At 26.7% G+C, this 12,500-nt stretch overlaps 1 protein-coding gene across 5 annotated transcripts in view; it reads left to right on the top strand.

Moving 5' to 3' along the window:
• Window positions 1-12,500, top strand: part of brat (tripartite motif-containing protein brain tumor) — a 133,621-nt gene that overhangs the window by 783 nt on the left and 120,338 nt on the right. For 4 of the 5 annotated variants that reach the window (XM_085662131.1, XM_085662132.1, XM_085662124.1 and 1 more), the window contains exon 2: window positions 1,860-2,021. The gene's annotated coding sequence lies outside the window, so the exon portion shown is untranslated. The remainder of the gene's footprint in view (window positions 1-1,859; window positions 2,022-12,500) is intronic. The other variant, XM_085662133.1, reaches the window with a different exon arrangement.

Genomic DNA, 12,500 nt, shown 5'->3' with positions numbered 1-12,500 from the left:
ATTAAAAGAATATTAATCCATTTGTCGTTAAACAATATTTTCTTTAGTTTCCTTTCTCATTCGATATCTTTTGTTTGTTTTGTTTTTCTGACTTTTCTTATCTTTTTTCTTTTTTTCTTTTTTTTTTTTTCCCCATATTTTTTCCTTTTTCTTTTTTCTTATCCGGCCTACCGACCAACTTCATGGATGTCGAAAAAATATTCGTGAGATATATATATATGTATATGTATGTATGTATAATATATATTTATGTATATACGTAAGCAGTTTTTTGAAATTCTACGTTATTTTTGTTTATTTTATTAATAGTTAGAGTAAAGTCGGACGTAGATTTTTCTTTGAGAAAATAACATTGATAATGAACTGAACAATAATAATAATAATAATAGTAATAATAATAATAATAATAATAATAATAATAATAATAATAATAATAATACGATAGAAGAGATGAACGTTGCTGTTTATTAGTATAACCTTAACGTTCGGTAACTTAAGGATCTATATCGTTGAATTTATCCTTTGACGATTCAAAGTAAGAATAAAAACAATTTATATATCTATTACATTATCGTCAAAGAGAGTTTCTAACGTTCTTTCTTATCTATCTACGTATGTATATATGTACGTACGTACGTGAATGTACAATGCATTTATATATTCTCATATTATATTTATTTATCATGTATGTATATATACATATTTATGTACACTTGCATATATATATATATATATATATATATATATATCATCTCATAGGAAATAGATAATTAATGTGTTGAGAGATATTATCTTTCTATTATGTTACATGCTTAGATTTTATTGTTACGGGAGTCTGACGAGTTATTTTCTGTATAATCGAAGTTTTACAAAAATATCTCCGTTGTCGAAGATTCAAAAAAAAAAAAAATCTTTTTAATAAAATATATAATAATAATAATAATAATAATAATAATAATAATAATAATAATAATAATAACAATACATATAACATAAGATATAATATATATATATATGCATATTAATTAATTAATTATTTGTTTATTTATTTATTTATTTATTTATTTATTTTTTATTTTATCGTCTGTCAAATATATTACAAGTACAAACGGGCGCACACAGACACACACACACACACACACACACATATATATACATGGAATTATAGATCATTTCTGCATAATAAATTGGGTGAAGATGAAGATCGAGATATTTTATTATTTATTTTATTTTTCCCTATATATATATATATATATATATATATATATATATATATATATATGTATATATTTATATACGGGTATATGAAGGCTCCCGTTGTACCTACTCTTAAGGATTTGAAAATAACGCTTTATGCGGGTCCCGCGTGTTTTCTCACAAACCGAAAACCAGTTTAAATAATACGCTGACGACGATTCTAGAAAAGAAAAGAGAGTAAGCGAGAGGGGAAGGGGATAGAGAATAATATATATATATATATATATTATTCTTAATAATGTATATATATATATATATATATATATATATATATATATATATATACAGGGTGAAGTAAAAGTTCTTGAACAGTTTTAAAAGTCAATTACTCTTTTTCAAGACCATTTCTGTTTTTCTTCTTTTCTTTTTTCTTTTTTTTTTCTTGTTTTCCCGCCCCTCCCCCCGCTCTACTTCAATTTCCTAATAATTCGTCAGTTTAAGTAATATTAGGAGTTAAAGATTAATTCATTGTAGATTAATTATTCCATGAAAACTAGTCGATCGATTATTTTAAAATAGTTTAGAAATATTCACATTAATGGTTGAAGATTTTTTATAATTCATTTCCCTTTTTTTTTTTTTTTTTCTTCTTTTTTTTTCAGATAAACGCATATACGTGAGTTCCAACAATATCGATAATTATTAAACGTCGTTAGTTGGTGTACTTGTTGTGTGTTTGCGTGGGTGTTTCTACGGGCACCATTTACGAACGTCTTAACTGTGTGTATATCCTCACGTTCTTCTCCCATCAATATTACACTGTGGTGAGTACATATTTATTTTAATATAATAATATAAATTGATATATGTAATATAATATATAAACGTATATGTAGAAAAAAAAAAACAAATATATATATATATATATAAATGTATTTCTTCTATGCATTTATTGACAAGTATTTATATGTACATATATATTAAATTTATATATATATATATATAGAATAATAATATATATATATATATATATATATATATTGTACATAAAGATAAATGCATATATATATATTTTTATTATTGTAAAGATCGGACAAGTATTGTCTTGTTTTGACTTTTTTTTTTACATATATGACGACGATACATATATATATATATATATATATATATATATATATATATATGTATATACTTATAGAGAATTTTCATTGGTTTTTCGTGGGAAAAATCTTACAAAAGAAGCTGGCCATTGCTCGCATTGGCTTTCACTCTTGTCTATTTCTTTTTAAAGCCTGGCGAAGGGGGAAAAAAAAATGTTAATTTCTTCAGCATGTGCGGAGGAGGTGACGGATCGGGACGATAAACGTTTTTCGCCTGCTCTCAACCCGCATATATATACATATATACATATATATACACACGTATATATATATACATACATGTATATGTAGGAGGGGCAAAAAACATTTCTCTCTCTTTCTGTCTCGAATATCATCGTCACTTTTCCTGCCATTTTTTTTTTTTTTTTTTTTTTTCTTTTTTTTTTTTAATGCTTTTATTTTATATCACGTGCTCACCCCCACTATTACTCCATCTTGGAATTTAAAAAAAATGGCGAACGGTATGCATATCCCTTTTTTCTTTTTATTTTCTCTCCTTCTCTCTCTCTCTCTCTCTCTCTTTTTCTTGATAAAAAGTACGTAACGATGAGTGAGAGAGAGAGAATGAGAGGGAGTTGGAGGGGGGAAGAAAAACACATACTATATACACATAAAATGTATTATAATGTTCATACAATTTTGTTATTAATTTATTTAATAATCTATGAAACATATGTATGTATATTATATTGTATTATATATGTATATATATATATATATATATATATATATATATATATATAAATTGTTAATAATTAATTTGTTTTCTATATTTCATTGATGAAACAATTAAAATTAATAATTTATTGGAAGGTCATTTATCTCTGACGGTATAATAATATACGTGATAATAAAACAGAATGAGATAAAGAATGTTCATACTTTTTCATACACGTTCATAGAATTTCGTATGTGTTAATAGAATTTAATAACACGTTGATACAGTTTTATTATTAATTTATTACTATTATGTCGCAATGATATTAGAGAAATTATATATATATATATATATATATATATATATATATATAATTATAATAACTATATATAATATATATATAGTTATATAGTTATATAGATTGTAGATTATTTATTAATATTCAATGATCATCAAAAGTTTTGTCATTTAATCTTAATTTTGAGTATTAATTGTTAAGTATATTTTTATCATTTCTTTTTTTTTTTCTAAACATAAAAAAGTTAAATGACAATTTAAAAAAAGAAAGAAAACAAAAAAGAAACAATTCTAAAATCTAATCCAATACTTTATAGGTATCTTTTGGACAGATCAATTAATTATTTTATTTATCATTCCATTTGTTAACATCTACTGTTCTATTTATTTATTTATTTATTATTATTATTATTATTATTATTATTATTATTATTATTATTATTATTATTATTATTAATATTATTAATATTATCTCAAATTTTCTGATCTGTCATTATTTTTATTTTGATGTTCGTTTTTTCTTCCCTTCTTTAAAACAACAACAACAACAACACCAACAACAACAACAACAATAGCAGCAACGAGAACAAAAACGAGATAAAATAAAAAGGAAACAATAGGAGTAGTTGGGGAGGGTAGGGGCGGAGAAACAAAATTCTTCTCAGGTATTATTTTATTTATTTGACGCGTTTAATACGTACAAAAAAAAAAAAAAAAAAAAAAAAAAAAAAAAAAAAAAAAAACAGAAAAAGAAAAAAGAATCGAATTGTATCAGATGAATTGGCTACGAAGCTTTTGGAAAGGAAAGAAAATTGAAGTTCACCCATGATAGGGAATAGTAGGAATTGAGAGGTGGATTTGTAGGATGTAGGGATGAGGGAGGGGGTTGGTTGATGATGGTCGATGATAGTAATGGTGATGGTGATTGTAATGGTAGTTTGTGGTGGTTGATGGTGGTTGGTGGATTGTTCGTGGTCGTGAAGAAGAAGAAGAAGAAGAATTCCAGCGGGAAATATCGTCCATCCTATTCCCATCGAATGCGTTCCGTGTATATATATATATATATATATATATATGTCTTTCATCTTTCTTCCTCTACTGGACAGAGATTCTCATCGTCCAACGACGTAACTGGAAACTGACAGACCCATTACGACGATCATCCCGGTAAAACGTTGGAACACGCGATAGAGGGTGCATTTCCAACGACGACGTACACGCTTCGTTTTGTACCCTCGTTTTTCTTCTTTCTTTTTTTTTCCCTCTCTCCCTCTCTCTTTCTCTCTATCTCTCTTTTTCTTTTTGCTTTTTTTTTCTACCCTTTCCCCTATCCCTACCACACCCCCGGTGTTTCCCTTGTTTCCCCTTCTTCTTCTTCTTCTTCTTCTTTTTCTTCTTCTTTTTTTCTCTTTCCTTCTCGATCTCTTATCTCTGTCTCTCTCTCTCTCTCCCTCTCTCTCTCTCTCTATATATATATATATGTATCTGTATGTCTCCGTGTGTGTATATCGTGTATATGTTATACAAGGAAGTGTACCTGAAGAAATATGCCTGGAAGCGATTTTTTTTTTTTTTTTTTTTTTTTCGACCATGAAAAATTATTAAACTTTCTTTAGGATTAAGATTTTTGTTCGTTCGTTTCTTCTTTTTCTTTCTTTTTTTCTCTTTCTCCACTTTCATTTTGAAATCCGAAAAAAAAAGAAACAGAAGAGAAATTGAAAGAAAAAGAAAAAGAAAAAAAAAAAGAAAATAGATAGGAGCAATTGATTTTTAAGATCGTCTTGAAAGTTTTGCGAACGTTTAGAAATTTTTTGTACACCTCGTATATAAATCTATATACGGAGTTTGATATATATATATATATATATATATATTTTTTTTTTCCCTCTCTTTTTTTCCTCGTACGGTTTCAAATTTAATTTCATTTTCCCGAACGAGATTTCCTCTCTCTTTCTCTCTGTTTCCTCCCTCCCACCTCTTTATCTCTCTCTTTCTCTTTCTTGCATGGACAAGATTGAAAGTAACATGAACGGAGGAAAGCTGAGAGTCTCGTTTATAATGAAATGGTTCTAAGTATTAAAACGGTACGGCTTTTGGATCGCTACGTTTTACGTAACGCAAAAGTAACTGTGTCTCTCTCTCTCTCTTTCTCTCTCTTTCTCTTTCTTTCTACCTATATATCCATCCATCCATCCATCCATCCATTCATTTATCTATCTGTCTATCTTTCTTCCTTCCTTCCTTTCTTTTCTTTCTTTCTTTCTTTCTTTCTCATACTTTTCGTTTCTATCAATTTTCTTTTTATTTATTTTTTTTTTTTTTCGGATTGCGTCGATCGACCGTTGCAACCTTGCTTCGAATTCTATCTCCGTTTTCGCTAGAAGAAATTATATGGGATCGAGAGTACTATCGATATAGTCAATGGCTATATTATTACTTACTTTATTCGATCTGTCTCTTTCTATCTATCTCTATCTCTATCTCTATCTCTATCTTTATCTATATCCATCTATCTCTCTATCTCTTTTTCTTTTTCCTTTGCTTTTTCTTTTTCTTTTTTTCCTTTCTATCTCACTCTCGAAACTTTTTTTACCTACTTCTTTATTACAGTTCCTTCGATGGCCGGTTCAAATCCGACCTTGTTTGGCACGGTTACAAGGTCGTACCGGATCGGACTGATTTATTCAAGAGTTAAAGAAATTGACAAATATTTGCCTACGTGTTCTTTCTTTTTTCTTTTTTTTTTTTGTTTGTTATTTTTTTGTTTTGTTTTTCAATTTTCCTTTTTTTTTTCTTTTTCCTTTTCTTTTAATAACGTTATTTTTATTCTTTGCATTATTATTATTATTATTATTATTATTCTTATCAATATTTTTTTTTTATGTATATATATATATATATATATATATATATATATACACGATCCAGATTAATTTTTTTACTTTTTTCTTTTTTGTTTTTTTTTTTTTTTTTCAATTTCCCTTTTTTTTTCTTTAATTTTAATATCGTTATTTTTATTCTTTGCATTTTTATTATTATTATTATTATTATTATTATTTTTTTTTTTTTTTTTTTATATATACGATCGAGATTAATTTTTTTAATTGTTTCCATTTAATTCTATTTTACATATATATATATATATATATATATATATATATATATATATATATATATATAGATTTTAATTTTCGAAAATATGAGGCAATGAGTGCTCGGAATTAGTTAGAATTCAATTGAATCTTCAGAGATCCGTTTTATTTTTATACGTTTTGTGAAAAATCGATTTCTTCGTGTATGAGATTTTATTGAACGGACAAGAGGGTGCATTTAAGTTCATCGAAATTAAATCAAATGTCGCCTGTTAAATTTTAATCCAATGTTTATTTTATTATTATCATCTCGATTTTACTTTTTTTTTTTTTTTTTTTTTTTTTTTTTAATCTTCCTCTTTCTAGTTCTAATTTAATCATTAGTAATAATTATAGTAAATTCTTCGAAGAATAGTATAGAAAAAAAAAAAAAAAAAAAAAAAAAAAAAAAAAAAAAAAAGAACGTCGTAATTGATAAACCCTTACAAAATTAGATTGAAAAATTCAAATGAATCTAATGAATGTCACTAATTTTCTTCGTTTTATTTATTACATTCAAAATTAATCCCTTAAGTCATTTAAAATAAAAATAGAATCAATTGTAATTCCTCCGATCCTCCCTCCGACCATCCACCTTTTCCTGGTCCCACCCTTACCTCTGTTGTAACCAACAATAAAAGATATATTACAAACGAATGAACATTGTCATTGTAGTTATTATAATTTTGTTAGAGATCAAGATTACATGTACACACATACACACAGACATAAACATACACATAATATCTTTTGCCCCTTACTCATGTATTCATTGTTTGTCTGGGATCGAAGAAAGTTGAGCGTCTTCTCTCTCTCTCTCTCTCTCTCTCTCTCTCTTTCTCTCTCTGTCCTCCTCTTGTTGCGTGTCTCTCTTTTCTTGAATACACCCACGCGTCATCCAGTCGTTCATCTCTTTCACTATGTGGCCTTGCGATTCAGCAGAGACTTAATATATTATTATTGCCTGCTATCTCTTTCTCTCTCTATCTATCTATCTGTCTATCTATTCATCTATCTGTCTATCTCTCTCTCTCTCTCTTTCTCTCTCTCTTTCTCTCTTTTTTTCTCATTGCCAGCTTCTCTCTCTATGTGCGGACAATTTGCCACAAGTCAGAGAAACAAGTCATCTTTCTTTCTCTTTCTTTTTCTTTTCTTTTCTTTTCTTTTTTTTTTTCCCACTCTCTCCTCTCTCTCTTTTATATCCCCTCTCATCGCCTCTTTGCCCTGTGTCAGTTCATTTCTCTCGCCTCTTATATTCCGCCTACGTTTCTCTTTCTGTTATGTTACTCGTTTTCATACGTTTTGTTTCTCACGAAAAATTTCACACGATTGTCGGTTCGAAGATCGACGACTATCTCTCTCTCTCTCTCTCTCTCTCTCTCTCTCTCTCTCTCTCTCTCTCTCTCTCTCTCTCTCTGTGTGTGTGTGTGTGTGTGTATGTCTCTCTGTGTCTGTCCTTTCAATTGCACCTTAGTCGCAAGAAAATGAAAATATCTCTTGTCGTTTGATTTAAACGTTAACAAAAAAAAAAAAAAAGAAAAAAAAATAATGTCGAGTTTAACGTCGACAATAACGCGTCTAAATTATCGTTCGTTAATCGTGCATCACTTTGACGTATGACAGATAAAAAAAAAATTGTTTCTCGAGTGAAATTCGTGCTGTCGTCCAAGATTTTTTTTTTTCTTTTCTTTTCTTTTTTTTTTTTCTAATATACCCCCTGTTCCGTTCCGCCCCTTTCCCTTCTCTTCTCCATCCCTCTTTTTTTTTTTTTTTTTTTTTTTTTTTTTTTTTTTTTTTTGAACGAAAAGAAACGAAGTAATATTAATTGACAAGTTGAAAGATAAATAAATTACAAAAAAAAGAAAAAAACAATAAATAATAAATAAATAAGTGACAAGTCGACGTGCATTAAGTGTACAATTTTTCAATGGATATATTTGCATTAGAATAGGGGGGAAAGAAGAAAAAGAAAAAAAGAAAAAGTAATGTCGAGCTACACTCGACATACAAGCAATAACTAGTTCTTGTTCGAGATTGTCGTTCGACATGCAATAGGTATATAATAAAAAAAAATTTCGTCGAGTCTCGTATTATGACCTAACGATCTTAGATATAATCTTGTATTTTATCGTTCTAGCATTATTCATTCTAACATTGGACATTATAAACTCAGGTTCTGTCTAATAGATCTAATCTTTGAATGAGACATTCGCTTACAATTAACATGATCTTATCGTATGTTGTTAAACTAAACGTCAAATGTATGTATATAGATATGCAAGGGTGCTGATTCACGTTAATTTTTATGATCTTGTTTACTATTTTAGTGCAGACTTTCCTTAAATATATATATATATACATACATACATACATGCACACTCATATATATTATTACGTACGTACAATTCATACGTACATATGTATATATGCGTATATATATGTATGTACATAAATATATGAATCATGTAAGAAAAGTTTTTAAGGGTCCGATTTGAAAAGCTCCCTAAGGTATCGATCGTAAGGTTTATTATTGGTAGGAACGTTTCAATGGTCCTACGAAAGGGCTCGTTTAACCGCCGTAAGAATTTAACGAACCTTCCGAAGCCTCTCTCTCTCTCTCTCTCTCTCTCTCTCTCTCTCTCTCTCTCTCTCTCTCTCTCTCTCTCTCTCTCTTTCGTTCTCTGTCTTTTCATGGTAAGTTTTTCCCTTCACGATTTTTCTCAAGAGATTCTCAGGTAGATATGGATGGCTAACGTGGATACATACGAAGATAAGAAAATAAAAAAAGAAATCTGGGAGAAAAAAGGAATGTTTAATAATTGAGCTTTGTTTGTCGAAAAAGAAGAACAAGAAGAAAGAAAGAAAGAAAAACAATAATAAATAAGTAAAAGTAAAAGAATGAAAGGAAAAAGGAGAGGGGAAGGAATAAAAAAAGAAAAGAATTAGAAACGAGCGAAATCTTTTTTTCTTTTTTTTTTTTTTTTTTTTTCTTTTTTTTTTTTCTTTTTTTTTTTTTTTCTTTTTTTTTTTTACTCTACGATAATAAAATAAATCAATTTCGATGACCGTGATAATTGTAGTATTAATTGCGTACTTTAATTTCTAGATATCTTTTATTATTATTATTATTATTATTATTATTGTTGTTGTTGTTGTTGTTGTTGTTGTTGTTATTATTATTATTATTGTTATTATTATTATTATGATCGTTCTCGAATCGAACGATTTTTAATTTTATAAATGCAATTTAAATGGAGAAATTTAGCGTACAGATCTTTCGAATACATCATATTATTACATTGTCTTTTTTACATCGAGACACTTGAATTGTAATAATGTTAAAACGCATAATATATGATTATAGAACGACGTGCGTTTATGTAAGCGCGCATATCTTACGTATGAACAATTGTAATAATAATTGTGTTGAGTGCAAAATTATTATTCCAATTAAATCATACATTTTAAAAGCATTTTGACAATGGCAGCATTAATAATAAATAAATAAATAAATAAATAAATAAATAAATAAATAGAAAGAAGAATAAATAAAAATAAATAAAAAATAAAGGAAGACAACGACGACGAATAATGCTTATATATTATAATATTTAATTTTTCATAGGATATAGGAGATAAATTCTTTTTTTATTACTTTTCTTTTTTTTCCTTTTTTTCAATCGATTTTTTTTTCTTTTTTTTTTTTTTTTTTATCGAATTATTATAATCGATTTTTATGTTAAAATCGACGAAAAATTTTTCGATATTTTTTTTTTTTTTTTTTTACTTTCCTGCAATCCTTTCCCATCGAATTGAATTTCTCTTCGAAAAGGATACGGGCGTGCGTGTGCTTGTGTGTGTGTGTGTGTGTGTGTGTGTGTGTGTGTGTGAGTGTGTGTACGTGCGTGCGTAGACACGTAAGGATGTGAAATTGCTATCGAAGAAAAGTCCTTCCTGTATCATCGAGAAATATCTCGAAAAAGATCGATAGCACGTTGCGTATCTTATTTGATTTTATATCCTTTCGTCGTCATGATCGTTCAACGAGCAACGAGATGGTTTTAGATAGAATTTCATTTTTTCTTTTTTATATATATATATATATATATATATATATATTCTTTTTTTCTTTTTTCTTTCTTTTTTATATATATTTTCACGAAGTACGTGCTTTTTTTCGATAGCTTTGATGTTCTATACTTCTATTGCAATACAACGAAAGAATCTCGCGTTCACGTTTTGTTTATAAAAATGAAATAAAGAAGATACGAAAGGAGAGAGAGAGAGAGAAAGAGAGAAATAAAGGGGAAAGAAAGAAAGAAAGAAAGAAAAAAAGAATCCTAATAAAGCGGGAATCATAAAAAGAGAAAGAAGAATTATAAAAATTGATCGTTATAATTTTACGATTAGTTTGATCAGAGATCATACAATTTATATATCTTTTTTTTTTTTTTTTTTTTTTTTTTTGCGATCTGCAAAGGACGAGGAGAATTTTCAATTTATATTAAAGAAAAAAAAAAATTGCATAAAGAGAGCGAGAGAGAGAGAGAGAGAGAAGATAAAGAAAGTGACTAATAATACGAAGATTTCTTTTTTTTTTTTTTTTTTTTTTTTTTTTTTTTTTTTTTTTCTTCTTTTTTTATTTATTTATTTATTTTTATATTTATTTTCCATTTTATTTGTTTTTTATTTTTAAACGTGCATCATATTCCCTAAAAGACATACGATACATCGGTATTATACACCGATGTATCGTTTTGTGTATTTTTGTGTGGGTGTATTTTGAATAGAAATATTTCACGAAGTATAATAAAAAAAATCGTACGTTAATTGTTACGTTAATTCGTTAAAGTTATATGATAAAATAAAAAAAATATTAACAAGTACGATATTTTTATCGATTTTCTTTTTATTCTTCTTCTTCTTCTTTTTCTTCTTCTATTTCTTCTTCTTTTTTTTTTTTTTTTTTTTTTTTTTTTTTTTTTTTTTTTTTTTTATAGATGACTGTCAGAATAATCTCCTTTGTTTTCTTTTCCTTTTCTCTTTCTTTCTTTCGTTGAGACAGATATCATTAATTTCTTTTTTTGTTTTTTGTTTTACTTATTTTCGATGAAAGAATAAAAAAAGAAAAAAAGATGAAATAAAAAGGAAGTATATTTCTTTTGATTTTGATAAAAAACAAAAATAATAATATATTCGATGCATTACTTTTTTTGTTTTGTTTTTCTTTTTCTTTTCCTTTTTGTTTTTTTTTTTTTTTTTCTTTTTTTTATCATTAAATATGATATATGATAACATTAGAAAGGATCAATAATTTCGTTCTATATATTAATAACGTGTGTGTTAATTTTCGACCTTTCTTTTTTTTTTATTTTTTTATTTGTTTCTTTTTTCTCGTCCTTTTTATTTTATTTTTGATCCTATTTCGTTTTTTTTTCTTTTTTTTTTTTTTTTTTATTTTCCTCGACAAATTTTCGTTCTCCAATTTCGTACTCGATGAGATTTATACGCGGATATGCGATGGTGTTAGGTAGGGATGGAATATTTGTTGCTCCCGATATGCGACATCCTAACAATTTTGATTGATCGAGGCAGGTTTGCAATTTTCTTTTTTTGTTTTTGTTTTTTTTTTTTTTTTTTTTGTTTTTCATTTTTTCTCCCCCGTTCTTTTGCACTGTCTGCTTGTCTCAGACTTTGCCTATTTTTCTCTCGTGAAAATATATAAAAAAAAAATATATATATAAATATGTAAAAAATAGAAAACAAAAAATGAATATTCGATGCAACGTAACATTATTTCTTCTACCTATATATTTTACAATATTATGTTATTTATATGTATTGATTTGTAATAATATTTAACGATGCATAGAATGTATGTATTGACTGTATAAATACGAATAATTCGTTTTTATTGTTAAATATTATTGTAAAAAAAATTATAATCTATATATATTATTATTATTATTATTATTATTATTATTATTATTATTATTTTAATAGATTTTTATATAGATTCTTATATAGATTATTATTATAGCTCATTATAAATAAAAA

This window comes from Vespa mandarinia, chromosome 17 (genome assembly GCF_050613455.1).
Source record: "Vespa mandarinia isolate Hongniang chromosome 17, ASM5061345v1, whole genome shotgun sequence".
Classification (NCBI taxonomy): Eukaryota; Metazoa; Arthropoda; class Insecta; order Hymenoptera; family Vespidae; genus Vespa; species Vespa mandarinia.
This window is presented reverse-complemented; position numbering and strand designations above follow the sequence as displayed.